General features: G+C 44.9%; 1 protein-coding gene across 1 annotated transcript in view; it reads left to right on the top strand.

The window, feature by feature from the left end:
• Positions 1-15,654, top strand: part of CEMIP2 (cell migration inducing hyaluronidase 2) — a 371,877-nt gene that overhangs the window by 227,346 nt on the left and 128,877 nt on the right. The window lies entirely within an intron of this gene.

Below are 15,654 nucleotides of genomic sequence, written 5' to 3'. Positions count from 1 at the left end.
GCTCATCAGTGTGAATTTTTCGAGTTAAACATTTGATTGTGATTTGCATAATGTTTTCTCGTATTAATTTAGTAAATGTATCCTTGATTCTTGTTGGATTCCCTGGAACAATGCATATATACCTAGCTACCCTAATCACGTCTTTTTTAAAAAGCAATACTTTTTGTAAGAACCTTTAAGGAGGTTAAAGAGTTAAGAATATATGGACTTGTAAACAACAACAAAAATCCACACATCCATGTACTGTAGACGTTCGCCTAAGTTTTGCATGGAGTTGCACATTTTTTCAAATTAAATTTAGTACATTGCTAGTTCTGGGTGTTGCCCCTGGTTAAAACACTTTTAAAATAACAACACAGTTTAAGTAATTTTCTCTTTTCACTTAGGCCCTTAACTTCAGTGCCTTCAAATATGCCTGGTAATTTTCTGGTGTTACTGCTCGATCTTAGTTCCTTAGATGATGTTGTACAGAAGTAAACAAAAAAGTGATAGATGGTGTCCTTGAATTAATCCCAGTCTCTGGTTATTACTCAGGCCTCACCTCAGTCCATCAGATTATTATTATATTTTTTTAAACCAAGGTGCCACCTCAGGTTAGACCCAGCCAGATGCAAATCAGAGCTGGCATGCTCCTAGAACAGCAGCACTAGGGCTAACTGCAAAGTGAGTTCCTCTCTGAACCGGAACACAAGCAGCCTCAAACCAGTTTAGTCCTAATAGGCCTCATTTGCTTTTTTTGTACTACTGTACAATGTAGGACAGAAATACTTATGAATTTTCCACTATAATTGACAAGATTCAATATTTAACAATGTCATGTAATAGTTGCTGCAATTTAACTTCTAGTGCTGAGCTCCATCTGCTGGACACCTTGGTGTATTGGCATATATCAGTTTGTTCTTTTTTTTATGATCAAGCTTGTTCTACTACTGCAAGGGTCTCCACCCTTTCCTGTAGTAAGGGTTACTTGGGTACAATGAAAATCATCCAGAGCTGCTCATATAATTAGTGTTGTAATAGTGACCACATTAGGCACAATTACATTTGTGGCCACTAAAACACGATTACTAGCAGTGATCACTTCAGAGTATCAGGTAGGGTTCTAAGCAGTAATGAAAAAATAGACAAATGCCTTTACCTGGTTAGTACGTAGTAGTCATAGCTGCAATGCCCCATCAACAAGGTATGATAATAGTAATAAGCCCCGCCCCCCAGTGCCGCATGATATTTCACTCAAATATCAGCTTTAAATATGTTTTAGAAATTCAGCTGTATTTTCTCCAAACATCAGTTTGAGTTCTGAAAACACACATATTTTAGTCTCCAATAGACACACTCTATGCTGGTAAGCATATGTTTATTTAACCTCATGGGCGACCAGGATGTAATAGTTACGTCCGTGGCTGTGGCGCTGAGGCGCCAGGGATGTAACCATTACGTCCTAGTACTGGCCATCGGGGGAAGCGCTTGTGCTCTCCCGAGGGCCGCGCCCCCACCTCACCATGGAGGGGCTGGAAGGGGAATTGCAAGGGTCTGTTCCCTGGGGGGCAAATTGTACTTAGGCAATTTCTATCCCCTTTGGGGCTGATCAGCCTATTTTCATTAAGCCAATCTGCCACCAAGGGGGGCAGAATCCACTAGACACCAGGGATTTTAATTTGTTTTGTGTCAATTTCACGCAAGGGGAGCGACCCCTTAAGCAAGGGTCATTGCCTTGGGGGGGGGGGAGAATTTATTTTAGGCCATTTCTGCTCCCCTTGGGGGCAGATTGTCCTTTTTCTATTAGGCCGATCTGCCCCCAGGGGGAGAAGAAACCACTTAGGCACCGGGGATTGGTGTGTGTGTATGTTTTGTTTTGGGGGGCAGCCCCTTGGGCGGCAATGGTCACTCCCCATGGGGGCACATTACTGTTGGCCGTATCTGCCCCCCTTGGGGGCAGATTGGCCTATTTTTGGAAGGCCCATTTGCCCCCAAGGGGGGCAGAAAGCCCACCAGAGACCAGGTAAGATGTTTTTTTCAAAATAAGAGGGTGGGGGTACGGCCATACCCCCACCCCCAAAAAATGGGGCCAAAGTTGTTCTGCACCAGTGGGCAGATGGGGCAATTACCCCTGATCCAACTGAAGGGGGTAAGTCTTTCAGCTCTCCCCGCACACACTAAAACATCTTATCCCACGGCAAGCAAGAGCACATTAGATTATTTTGGGTTTCGGTTTTACATTTGGGCCATGAGAGCTTGGCTAACTCTCAATCGTCCCACTTGGAATGGTGAGGGTTGCACTTTTTGGACTTTGGGACGCTGCCATATAGAAAAATTCACAAGACCTAGACATATCTGAAAACTAAACATCTGGGTGAGTCCAGGGTGGTGTGCTTCACATTCACCCGTGCCATTTTCTTACCCACAATGCCCTGCAAACCTCCAACGTTGCTGGAAATCACACATTTTTTCAACATTTTTGTGATGGAACCTTCCGGAATCTGCAGGAATCCACAAAATTCCTACCACCCAGCATTGTATTTTGCCCCACTTGTCAGCCTAAAGATGTTTTTTTTCAAACTGCCCTTTTGGACTCACACACAAATGTGGGAAACATGTGATTTCTTTTTTTAGCTAAATTTGAGGTTTGCTCAGGATTCTGGGTAAGAAAACATTGGGGGATCCACGCAAGTCACACCTCCCTGGATTCCCTCGGGTTTCTAGTTTTCAGAAATGTTTGTGTTTGGTAGGTTTCCCTATATGGCTGCTGATCCCAGGACCAAAAATGCAGGTCCCCCCCCTCAAAAACAGGTAGTTTAGTATTTGATAATTTTGATGTGTCCACATTGTGTTTTGGGGCATTTCCTTTCACGGGCACTAGGCCTACCCACACAAGTGAGGTACCACTTTTATTGAGAGACTTGGCGAACGCTGGGTGGAAGGAAATTTGTGGCTCCTCTCAGATTCCAGAACTTTCTGTCACCAAAATATGAGGAAAAAGTGTGTTTTTGGCCAAATTTTGAGGTTTGCAAAGGAGTCTGGGTAACAGAATCTGGTGAGAGTCCCCCAAGTCACCCCATCTTGGATTCCCCTAGGTGCCTAGTTTAAAAAAAACTGCAGGTTTGGTAGGTTTCCCTAGGTGCCGGCTGAGCTAGAGGCCAAAATCTCCAGCGAGGCACTTTGCAAAAAACACGTCAGATTTCAATGTAAAAATATGATGTGTCCATGTTGCATTTCCTGTTGCGAGCATTAGGCCTTCCCACGCAAGTGAGGTAGCATTTTTAGCAGGAGACTTGGGGGAACACAGAATAGCAAATCAAGTGTTATTGCCCCTTGTCTTTCTCTACATGTTTTCCTTCCAAATGTAAGACAGTGTGTAAAAAAGACATCTATGTGAGAAATGCCCTGTAATTCACATGCTAGTATGGACACCCCGAAATTCAGAGATGTGCAAATAATCACTGCTTCTCAACACCTTATCTTGTGCCCATTTTGGAAATACAAAAGGTTTTTTTTCTGTAGGAAAACCTTGTAGGATCTACACAAATTAAACATTCAGAAACGTTTAGCTTTCTGGGATCCAGATTTGGTTTCACACCCATTTCGGTCACTAACTGGAAGGAGGCTGAAAGCTCAAAAAGTACCAAAAATGGGGTATGTCCCAGTAAAATGCCAGAATTGTGTTGGAAAATGGGGTTTTCTGATTCAAGTCTGCCTGTTCCTGAAAGCTGGGAAGATGGTGATTTTAGCACCCCAACACCTTTGTTGATGCCATTTTCAGGAGAAAAAAAACACAAGCCTTCTTCTGCAGCCCTTTTTCCCATTTTTTTTTTTTTTTTAAGAAAACATATTTTTTGCTGTATTTTGGCTAATTTCTTGGTCTCCTTCAGGGGAACCCACAAAGTCTGGGTACCTTTAGAATCCCTGGGATGTTGGGGGAAAAAAGGACACAAATTTGGCGTGGGTAGCTTATGTGGACAGAAAGTTATGAGGACCTAAGAGCGAACTGCCCCAAATAGGCAAAAAAGAGGCCTGGCACTTGAGGAGGAAAAGGCCTGGCAGCGAAGGGGTTAACCATGCGAAATATTCTAATTTAGTAGGCTGCGCTGCTGTCAGGCTGTGGGAGAACTACCAGTATTTCGGGAGCTACTTTTTGGAGAAGCCTGTACTACAGACACCTAATTTCTTACTTTCATTCATTATGGCCCTCATTTCGACCTCAGCGGTCTTTATTAAAGACCGCCGAGGTACCGCCGTGCTGAAGACCGCCAGTGCAGGCAGTTTTCCGTACAGCATAATATGACTGCTGGCAGCCCTCCATCCTTTTCCGGACGGAGAGCCGCCAGCAGCCATACTGGCGGTCGGCGGGGAAGTGGAGGCTGCTTCACCGCCCTGTCATCAGTATACCGCCCACCGAATCACGTCCCGTGATTCGGTGTGGCGGTGTTCTGGGGGCGGTGGAGGTGGAGCAGCCCCCATGGATCCCGTCCCATCCCAGAGGATCAACGGACAAGGTAAGTTGATTGTCCGTTAGGAGAGGGGGTGTTGAGTGTTGTGTGCGTGCATGGGGGTGTGCGTGTGAGTATGTAGAGGAAGTGTGTGAGTGAGTGTATGCATGCGGGGTGTGTGTTGTGTGTATGTTAAATGTGTACGGATCAGTCTGTGTGCATGTCTGTATGTGTGCGGCTATGTGTTGTAGTGTATGTGTGCGTGTAGGGGTGTGTGTATGTGCATGTTGGGGTGGGAGTGGGGAGGGGGGGTGTATGTTGATGTTGGGGGAGGGGGTGCGGAGGGGGGTCCTGCCACCTTTGGGGGATGGCATGGGGCTGGGGGGAGGACTCGGGTGGGGAAGGGGGGGACAGAGACCCCTATCAGTGCCAGGGAAGGAATTCCCTGGCACTGGTAGTGCCTACAGCCATGGATTTCGTTGCGGTTCCAAACCACCCGAAATCCATGGCGGTATGTAGGGTCCTGATACCGCCGGCGGTCTGGTGACGGCCGCTGGGCTGGAGACCGAAGTCTCCAGCCCAGCAGTCGTCAACGCCCTGGCGGTCAGAGTGGAGAAGTGGCGGATGACCATGGCGGTAACCACCATGGTCATAATTCCATTTTTTTTTCCGCCGGACTGTTGGCGGTTTTACCGCCACTTCTCCCCCGTCCGGCAGGGTCATAATGAGGGCCTATATTTTTTATGGACATTAATAATTTAAATCAAACACTATTTGGAAATTATTTTGAAAACAGTTGTGGTTTGATTTGAGCGCAGGCTTCTGTTCCAGTAGCCAAAAGGCACAACAAAGTGCACTTTTAACAACCATTTAACACCAACTTCATTGGTAGTGGCCTCTTCAGTGACTGACTGCAAAGTTCTAAAAGCAAATTCAACCACCAAACCTGCCTAATCAATGTTAGGAAGGTCATAACATACACAGAGCTAGTAAGCTTTGGCAAAGCCAATATGTCTGGCTTTTAATTAGGTTATTTGGTAATTGTTTGAAGACTTCATTTATTGCCCCCAGATGTCTTAGCGATACAGTCTATTAATGAAGCAATATTTTTAGCTACACAAATACGACTGCAGTGATTAGAGACTTTGCTGAATGTACGGGATAATCAGAATTAAGCTTTACTCACAAAGAAGAGTGTTCTCAAAAGAAGTCAGTAAACAGACTTTACACTGTAACATTGCAAGTGGTGAACCTCGGTCATACACCGCAAAATGTTGCGTAGTGCATAGTTTTATTTCATTTTAAAGAAAGTCTGCGTGTATGTTTACTTTGTGAACAAAAAATCAGTACATCCACTAAAATGTTCTCATGGCAAGAAAGTAAGAAAAATGAATGCAGAAGGGTGAATATTGAATAGCACTGTCTCTGCATGAGAGGCAAAGGAACCCAAATAGCGCATACGTCCTAAACAGAAACGCCCCAAATCAATACTTAAAATATTGTCAGCAAATTAAATGTATATAAGAACACAACCTGGCTCTCAATTTCACTTTATACATCATGTCGCCTCTGCAGCCCAACAGGAAAGTTTGGTGCTCCATCACCAAGTCCTAATGGTAATACAAATGTGACACTGTCTATCCATGAAAGGCCAGGGGCTTGATTTATGGCCCATATAAACAATGGCTAAAAATAAATGCCTGAAGGGGGCTCTCCCAATGCTCTTTCTTTACTGATCCTTTTTGTACCTTTTTACAGAATTGCCATGAAATACAGTGGAATCATAAGAGTTAGCTGCTTTACACAGTTATGCCACTGGCATTTGTATAGCTCATATTCTACCATTTGCTAGGGCTGGAGTCCCATCCATGCCATGTCCATCACAGGTCATAGTCTATAAGTTTATGATGTTCTGGTTAAGGCTTTGGACTGCGTAGTGCTCTTGGTGCAAAGGTAATTGATATGTAAAACTGTAACAGATACTGTATGTCTCTTTGAATAGATTGAAGGAAATTTGAAATCATTGGACCTTTTTGTGTAAGACATTGCAATAAGAGAACATAAGACCAGAGGACCCTACTGACTGAATGTACAACTCAGAGGCTAGTAATATGCTGCTTAGAGGGTGACCTTGATAACGCTATTTACATGATATGGCAGGCTTGTCTTTCATGATTGCTAGGCATGTGGCATATCTGAGTTATGACGAATGCAAGCCAGCTGTTTCTATGATGGTTAATTCTGGGTAACATGTTTTAGATAGGACTGCTGTCAGCCCTTTGATAGCCAACTGTAGCCCTGATTAGAAGTGTATACAATTTTGCGGTTAGTGTGCGGTACTTTAGCACAAGTACTATGTAATCATGAGTAAAACCTGATGGAGAGATATTTTTCTGGTCGTAAAACCAAATGGATTTCACCATTCCATGGTGTTTTACCGCATACATTTACCACTTGCTTCGAGTAAGTGGTAAATGTATGTAAAGGTCTGTGGGTGGGGTGCAGGGACAGTGAGGGGCGTGGGAGAAGTAGGGGAGGGAAGGGTAAAGTATTTACTGGCAAAGGGAGTGCTGTATGCTCCTCCTGTCTGAGTCAAAACTGAATGAGAGTTGGGTGCTTCCACAGCCAAAGTCTAATAAGTTTTCTGGCTGGAAAAATCTAGTCATGTAAAAATGCTTTGTGAATCAAACCCTTTATCTCTTTCTGTCTTGGTGTTTAGCTTAGTCTTACCCTTACCCACACCTAGGACAACTAGGTGTGTAAAATCCCAACTACTCTGAATCAGCTAGAGTGTAATTTCATGGGATAATTCTGCTCTGCCTGACTCATAATTGGGGCATGAGTAGAATTTTCGCATTCTGTTTGATGTACAAGAAGTGTTATAAGTAGGGCATTTAGAACTATGCTGCAGGGAACACCAAATTATGAGGCAAGAAAAGTTGAATTATGCGGCATAATGCTGCACATTTCGTGACAGTTTTACTTCAGTATTGTGTTTTTGACACATGGTTATCTTGGGCAAGGATTTCACCTCATTACTACTAGTTTAACAACCAAATACAACAAAAAGCAATTAATTAAAAGATGACCAGTCAACCTTCTTGGAGGACCGTCCACTGCCCTGGATAACAAAATTTTTTGTTAAATCTATGAATTATGCAGGAGATGATGGAGTACGAGGCAAATGCTTCACACCTGTAATTATGTGGAAAATGCGGTGGCTGCAGAATTACATAATTCCAATGGCCCAAGATAGATCTACATAATATATTCTGTTAAACGTTTGTGTGGCAGGTCTTGTTAGCAAGTACAGTTGATAGAGGCATAATATTTACTTGTAAGGAATAGCTGTGCTGTGCTGTATGTCCAGATTCTGTTCTTCCTAATATGGCCATTTTGATGTTTGCATTGACTGTATTCTTGACTTGACATGATAGTCCATATCTCTGCTGTGTTGGACATATGCGGGGTGTTCTGTTGAATGTGTTCTATTTGATGTTTGTATGGCATGATTTATTGGCAAATACTGATGATGGTAACATTATAAATATGGAAAAAAAACATATCTGTATTGTGTTGGATGTGCGCAATTACTTAATGTTCGTGAGGTATTTGTATGGTCTTTGAAAATAATACAAACATTTGTTTTGGTTGATGCGTTAAATTATGCATCAAATTAATACTTCCAAATTCAGTATGTCATTGAAAAAATGTGTAGTAGATTATCAGCATATCAAACATAATCTCTATAGATAAATTGCATTACTTAGACAAGAAGGCTTTCTTTTAGTTACAAGATTTAGTTAAAAGAAGCATTGGATTACGTCAGTTTGTTAGTGGTCAGATTTTTCACGTGAATAAAGAGCAGGTGGACGAGGCCTTGGTTGCTGCCATGAGGTCAGACTCATTTTTGTGACTCTGGCCTATCCAAAACTGACCTTTGTACAGCTGTCTTCTTGTCCTAGCCCAGTGCCATTTTGGTCAATAAATACAATCACGGGTTGTGATGTAGTGGGTTTAGAAGCCAGGTGGGTGCTAGAATTACTGCAGGGATAGCATTTGCCAACAGCAATGAGCGTAGAGCCCTGCATCAGGCCAAACTCTGCAGCATGAAGGGATGCATGGTTGAAGACTGAATGTGGGTGCAATGGAAGTGACTGGGAAAATATTATAATGATGCCCCAATCAAGACTACAGGCGTGGGAGTAAAACTGATGATCAGAATTGGAGGTACCGAGGAAGGTGGTGGATGGAGGGAAATGTTAAGTCAGGGTGAGAAATTAGGAGTGACTTGGGAACAAATATGCTATTGGGCGATGGACACGGAGCCAGATCTCCAATGTATTCACAATACAACATAGTGCTAAAAGACCGATTGCGTTGCAGAGCTGAGCATGATCTGACAGGCCTCCAGGGCCTGATGAAATACGTTAGAAGTAGCCCATAGAACAGAATGCGGCACTCTTGATGTGGCCTTCAAAGCCCATGTCAGTTCTCTACAAGTGCCATTTACATGTATAGCAATAGTACAAGATAAACATCCGATTCAGGCATCTAATATGGCACTTTCGAAGGTGCGTTCAGTAAGGTATCCTGTGTTGCACATCTGGCCTTCTGAATAGTTTACATAACTACACCAGTCATGACCTGGGCAGTCCCCTCTTCCTGAGTATGAAGATGCCATGAAGCAATACGGGAGATCCACCAGGGGAACAGGCAAAGACAGGGAAACCGATGATGAGCATGGGAGGCACCAAAAAAATAGATTTAATCTCAAAGTTCAAAGGACTACAGTTCTCGGGTCAGAGAGCTTGAAGAAGAGAACATGGAGAGTAACAAAAAGCAGAGCGAGGCCTCCAGGGGCACAAGCTGCATGGCAGGGTATAGAAAAGTGAGAAAAATAGAGAGGGAGCAAGTGGGGCATATGGGGAGCCTACAAAGAGCATGAATTGTAGGGTCTAGGGCAGAGTGTGGAAAGGGCAGAAACAGTAAACAAATGGATGTGCACAGAAGGAGACTGTGCCTTTGGGTTTGAGGCAGTGACAATTGTGCTGCATAGGTAAGCCTCAAGGTTGTTAAATGATCTAACTGTTGCTGCTCAGAATTACTAATTGCTGCAGAGCTATCCAGTGGACTTGTCATTTGGGCCCCTAGCAACTATATTATGCTATGCTGCTTAGTTTGTTAGCGATGAAGCTTATTTATTCCGATAGTATTACAAAGCAGTGCTAGTTACGCTTCTTTGAATGCAAGTTATGCTTCTCTGTAGATCCACTGAAGGTATTCTCATTTTAACTGGGTCCTCCTTATGTTATTGACATTAATTATGATAGCTCTATCCAAAGAAACTGTTGATGTTGACAGTTTTTCACAATTGTGCCAGGGCTACAGCTCACTGTGCTGCTAATACTCAATCATGCAATTGGTGCTCCTCATTTATCATGGTAGTGATGCCCAGTTACATCAGCAAGGCTATGCCTAGTCCTACGTAATATTGCCAATGCATTTTTCAGTTATGCCAACAATGCTCTTCAGTTTGCCAGGGCATCTCAACTTTCCCGTTGACACACTTCTGTTTTGCCAATGGTGCTGCTCAGCTTTGATTCTGGTGCATCTCAAATGTCACAGGTGCGATCATTTATTCCAAGAGCTGCTCCATTATGTCAGCGGTGCATCTCAAATATGCCCAGGCTGTTCAGTTGTAGCACTGGATGCAGTTTAATTATATCATGAGTTGGTCAGTTATATCAGTTGTACTCCCCAAGTATGCCAAGGATGGGGTTACTCAGTTATGCTAAGGGGCTGCTGAAATACTCCAGTGTATTCTGTGAAGTATGCCAGTCCTGCCATGCTGATTATGACAGTTCTGTTGCTCTGTTATGTCAATGGCACTTAAGAGTTGTGGAATGGGTTTCTGGGGGTTGGCTGTGTTATATCAGAGAAGTGCACTTACATAACTGGGAAATAAGTTCACTGTGTTACATCGAGTGGCTTATAAGAGGCCTAGCTATGCTGCAGTGCAAACCATTGCTAGAGTCCTCCTAAAATATGACAATTGCAAGCTTAAAACGCATGATTGCTGATCAATTATGTTGTGGTGTTGCCAGTTACCAGTGAGTGAGTAAAGGCACTTACATAAACTGGCCTAACAATCACTAGGCACTGCTCCCCTTATCAGATCAGACTCAAGACACTAATCCTCGTGAGGTAAGATTGAAAAAACATAAGCTTTCAGTTATTCCTGAAAAATAGTGATGTTCCGAGGACAAAGAGATTCAGTGTAAAATCTTAAAATCTTAAGAGAAAGGAAGATCCAATATACAGAATGTTCTGTTCGATCCCACTGGGGGATAAGTGTGTGGGGGGGCGGGGTACGTTGGGATATGTTGTGTGTTTTGCTGTTTTGGATATTGCCGGTGTTTCTGTTCTGCCGAGTTATTGTCTTGTTTTTGCCCTCTTTTTACCATGCTATTTGTCTGTTGTCTCTGTTAAAGCAACCGCTTAGTAATAAGATTGTCCTCATGTCGCTGACACCGATTCTCCCGCCTTTTCGACTTCTGCCGTCCCATCTCCCAGGACTATTTATGCAGGTGGCTGTGTGGCCCCTGTGAACAGTTCTTGGCCTTCGTGATCCAGGTCACCACTCCCCTGCTGCCTATAATTCCCTTTCTGGCTGCCTGACAAGGTACTGCGCCGCAGTTTTCCGAGTCCCTGAACTCCAGTTCAATCCCGCTAGGGGGATTATAGAGTTTTGCTGTTTTGGCCATTGTTGCTTTTGTGTTTCTGTCCAGTTATTGTCTCTGTTTTTGCCATCTTTTTACCACATTATTTCTCTGTTGTCATTACAACCTCATAGTACTTAGATTTTGTCCTTGCGTCACTGACTTTCATTCTCCCGCCCTCCCTCCTCCCTGCTGGCCTCTCCCAGGACTATTTATGGAAGCCACTGCGCGTCCATGCCACAGCTGCACCTAAGCCTAGCCCATCGGCGCCCACCAGTGCCTGGACTGCTCCCGGTCCCAGGACCCCTGGCCCTCCCTCCACGGAGGAGCTCCTGGCCCAGGACCCCAAACACTGCAACAACAGCTGCTGCACTGCCTCCTCGTAATCCACAAAGGGACCTTTCACCTGCCAGCCTTGCCACTTCTCCTGCAACATAGGACCACCACCCAGCAATGGAGCCCATGCCGCCACCACCCAGAAAACCACAAACCACCCAGAACCTCTCCATTGCATCCTTCTCAATGCCTGATCGCTCTGCAAATATGCCATGGAAATCTGGGACACCATCACCACCCTCTCCCCAGATGTTGTCTTTATTGCTGAAACCTGGCTCAACCCCTCCTCGAACCCAGGCATTGCCACATCAACACCTGAAGGCTACAAGATGATACACTGAGACTGCACCGATAAACATGGCAGGTGCAGCACCATCCTCTTCAAGGAAACCATCCAGTGCATCGCCACCAAGGTCGACCCAAGCCACTCATGGAACAGATCAACTTCCAACTACAGACTGACACCAACACCATCCCACACACCGTCATATACAGACCTTGTGGACCTCTACTGGCCTTCCACGACGCCATCGCCAACGTCATTGACTCCTACCACTACGTCATACCCTAGACCTCAATTTGCACATCGAAGACCCCAAAGACGCCCACTCCTCTTCCGTCCTGGAGAACTTGATCAACATTGGCCTCACCCAACTGGTCACCAAACTCCACACAAAGCCAGACTTACTCTTGACTCCATCTTCACCTCCAGCAACAGAATCAATTTCAGCCACGTCACAGAACTCACCTGGACCGACCATGCTGTTGTCCACTTCACAGTCTCCAGTGCTCAGCACACCATCACCAAGCACCACAGCTCCTCCCCCAACAGCTGGGGCAAGGTAACCGATACACAGTGAACACAGGCCCTCAGCACCACAAACCCGAAACCTCGTCAGACCTAGACCATGCTGTCCATAATTTCTCAGACTGGATCTCTGAATGTGCCAACAGTCACCCCTATGAAACCAGCAACATGCAACAGAATCACAAAACATGCCAACTTGTACACCACACAGCTCAGAGCCACCAAACGCTACTACTATCAATTTGAGAAACGATGGGGCACCTCAAAGAACCCCACAGACAGAGCAACTCACAAAGCATCCTTTAACAGCTACCACCTGCGCATCAAAGAAGCCAAGAGAGTGGCCATCCCAGCCTGCATGAACACAGCAGCCAGGGACATGAGAAGAAGTCTCCAAAATAGTCAAAGAATTCTACAACCCTGCAGCCATTGAGAAAACCATTCACCCCTTCCAAGAACTCTGAGACACCCTCTTGGACTACTTCCACAGCAAGATCGCACCATCTACCACAACTTCAACCCACTACTCGCAACCTCAACATCCCCGACCAACCAGCACACACCAGTCAAAAGATCACCTCCTGGACTTTGCTCACCACCCAGACCACCTCGGCCATTATGTCATCCATCCATTCTGGGGCACCTGCCAACCCCTGCCCTCACCACCTCTTCAACCTCGGAGCCAGCGCAATCAGCCCATAACAAACCAGCATCATCAATACCTCCATCTCCACAGCAGTCTTCCCGGACAGCTGGAAACACACAGTGGTCAGACCCCTCCTAAAGTGACCCTCCATTGACCCCAACGAACTCAAAAATTACCGTCTGATCGCCCTGCTCCCTTATCCAGCCAAAGTACTTGAGAAGGCCATCAACCAACAGCTAACCAAATACCTGGAACAAAACCACCTGCTTGACTCCCCCCAGTCTGGATTCTAGGGCAGCTACAGCACTGAATTACCCTGATCATTGCCACAGATGACAGAAGAACCCTCCTCGACCGCAGAGACTCTGAAGCCATGATCTTCCTCAGCCTCTCAGGAGCATTCAACACTGTGTCCCACCACACCCTCACAAGCAGCCTCTACAACATCAGCATATGACACAACGTTCTCAACAGGGTCTCCACTTTTCTTACAGGTCTCACACAGGCATCCAGCTGCCTCCCTCAACCTCCAAACCCAAGGACATCACATGCTGCGTGCCCTAAGGATCATCTCTCAGCCTCCTCCTCAATAACACCACATGACCCCCGTTGCAGACATCGTCTGATCCCATGGCCTCACCATAATCTCATACGCAGATGACACCCAAGTTATCCTCTCGCTTTCTATCAAGACCCCTCTACCACCAGAACCAATTTCTGCAATGCCTTGACCGAAGTAGCCAACTGGATGAGTGATAACTGCCTTAAACTCAACTTCGACAAGCCAGAAGTTCAGATCTTCGGGAAGGGCACTTCTATCTGGGACCACAGCTGGTGGCCAGCAGAATTGGACCAACACCCACATTGACAGACCATGCACCCAACCTTGGTATCATCCTCGACAGTAGACTGACCATGGAACGGCAAGTCAGTGCAGTCGCCTCCTCCTGCTTCCACACCCTTTGCACTCTCCACAGAATCATCTAATAGATCCTAACTGACACCAGAAAAACCATAACTCAGGCTCTCGTCACCAGCCGTCTCGACTATGGCAATGCTCTCTACGCCAGCATCTCTGCCCAGCTTCAGACCATACAGAATGCACCATCCAGACTCATCCTGGACCTCCCCCAAAGGACCTACATCACCCCACACCACAGACACCTCCACTGACTCCTCATCCAGAAGAGATACCAGTTCAAGATTCTCATGCACACCTACAAAGCCCCACACAATCAAGGACTGACCTAGGTCAACTGTTGATTGAATTTCCATCAACCCGCAAGCCACCTGCACTTCTCTGAACTAGCCTGTGTGCACACCCCCCTAATCTGCCGTAACGGGGGACATTCCTTCTCCTATATCACTGCCATGTCCTGGAATGACCTGCCCCTCCATCTCCATCAAAAATAATCTCAAAACCTGACTCTTCAACTGAGACATCGCTCCCTTAGCACCCAGAAACCCCTAGGGGTGACAGTGCTGCGCTATGTAGATGCTGATTGATCGATTTATTACGCAGTTGGTCCGTTCTCTTCTGAATAAATGCACAACTCCTAATACACTGTTGGAATACATGTGCAATATTGTCTGAGGGACAGTCAGTCAGATTGATCAAATGTCCAAGAACTATTGTGTGGGCACCATGCACTGTTCTGATATTTGCAGAGCATAAAATGATGAGCCAGGTGTCTTGCATTCTGAAATAGAATTTGAGACAAGTAGACTTTCTGTGCCCACTGGTGGAGGGCTGCAGCTTCAGCAAATTTCTGAGTCTTGACAGAAGCCTCCCACACCGCTCCAGTTCACACACCTCCACACTTTCTGAGAACATAGAGTGTAAGTGGAAGAAGTCATGGAGAAAACTTTCAGAAAATGCAGACTACCAGTTAAAGAAAAAAGTTAGTGACTGAAGAAGCTTTAATTCATTTTGCCTTGAGGTTCTCTAGAGTATTTGATGGCAAGAACCAGTGCTGCAGCTGTTTAGTGTAGTCAAGGTAGATTAATAATGACTTGTCTTAAACAGAATCATATAGGTTTTCAGTGGTTAATAACCACCACCACTTCCTTAATATAAATAAATACAGGCCATAGTGGTATTGCAGGGGAAGTAATAATGTTGCATTTTACAAAGAGAGCAATCCCTAGCCATTAGATTAAGAGAGTGATAAGTGCCAAAGGTCCACCATTCACAACCTTGCTTAATGACCTTTAGTTTAGCAATAATTGCTATGCTCTCAGTCCTTTATTTATGAAGTTTTGTACTCATTAGTGAACAATTAAAATGAGTTTTTTAAAAATATTTTTTATAAAGCTACTCCATATCATGCCACAGGCCTACGGCTCAAGGAATATCTTTGAATATCGATTTATATCCGGGGTCTCCAAACTATAGCTCGTGGGTCACATCTGGCCCTCTACAAAATTTTATCCGGCCCTCTGTTGTTTTTCAAAGCCTTGGATTCCGATTACCAAAGGGAAATATATATATACAACTTCTTTGACAGCCTGTAGGTGGCAGCATCTTCACTATTCTCTATCGCAAATTTTGGACCAGCAATGTCGTGTATGCCAGGTCTTTGAAAAATGCAGGTTTCTAGGGCAGATATTCCACCCTGCAGAAAACTCCAATTGCCAGAATAGTGTATAAAGGTGCAGACTTCATTTATTTTTGTTCGACCTTTATTAATGGCTTAAGTTTATTTTGAATTTCTT

Source organism: Pleurodeles waltl, chromosome 1_1 (assembly GCF_031143425.1).
Source record: "Pleurodeles waltl isolate 20211129_DDA chromosome 1_1, aPleWal1.hap1.20221129, whole genome shotgun sequence".
Classification (NCBI taxonomy): domain Eukaryota; kingdom Metazoa; phylum Chordata; class Amphibia; order Caudata; family Salamandridae; genus Pleurodeles; species Pleurodeles waltl.
This window is presented reverse-complemented; position numbering and strand designations above follow the sequence as displayed.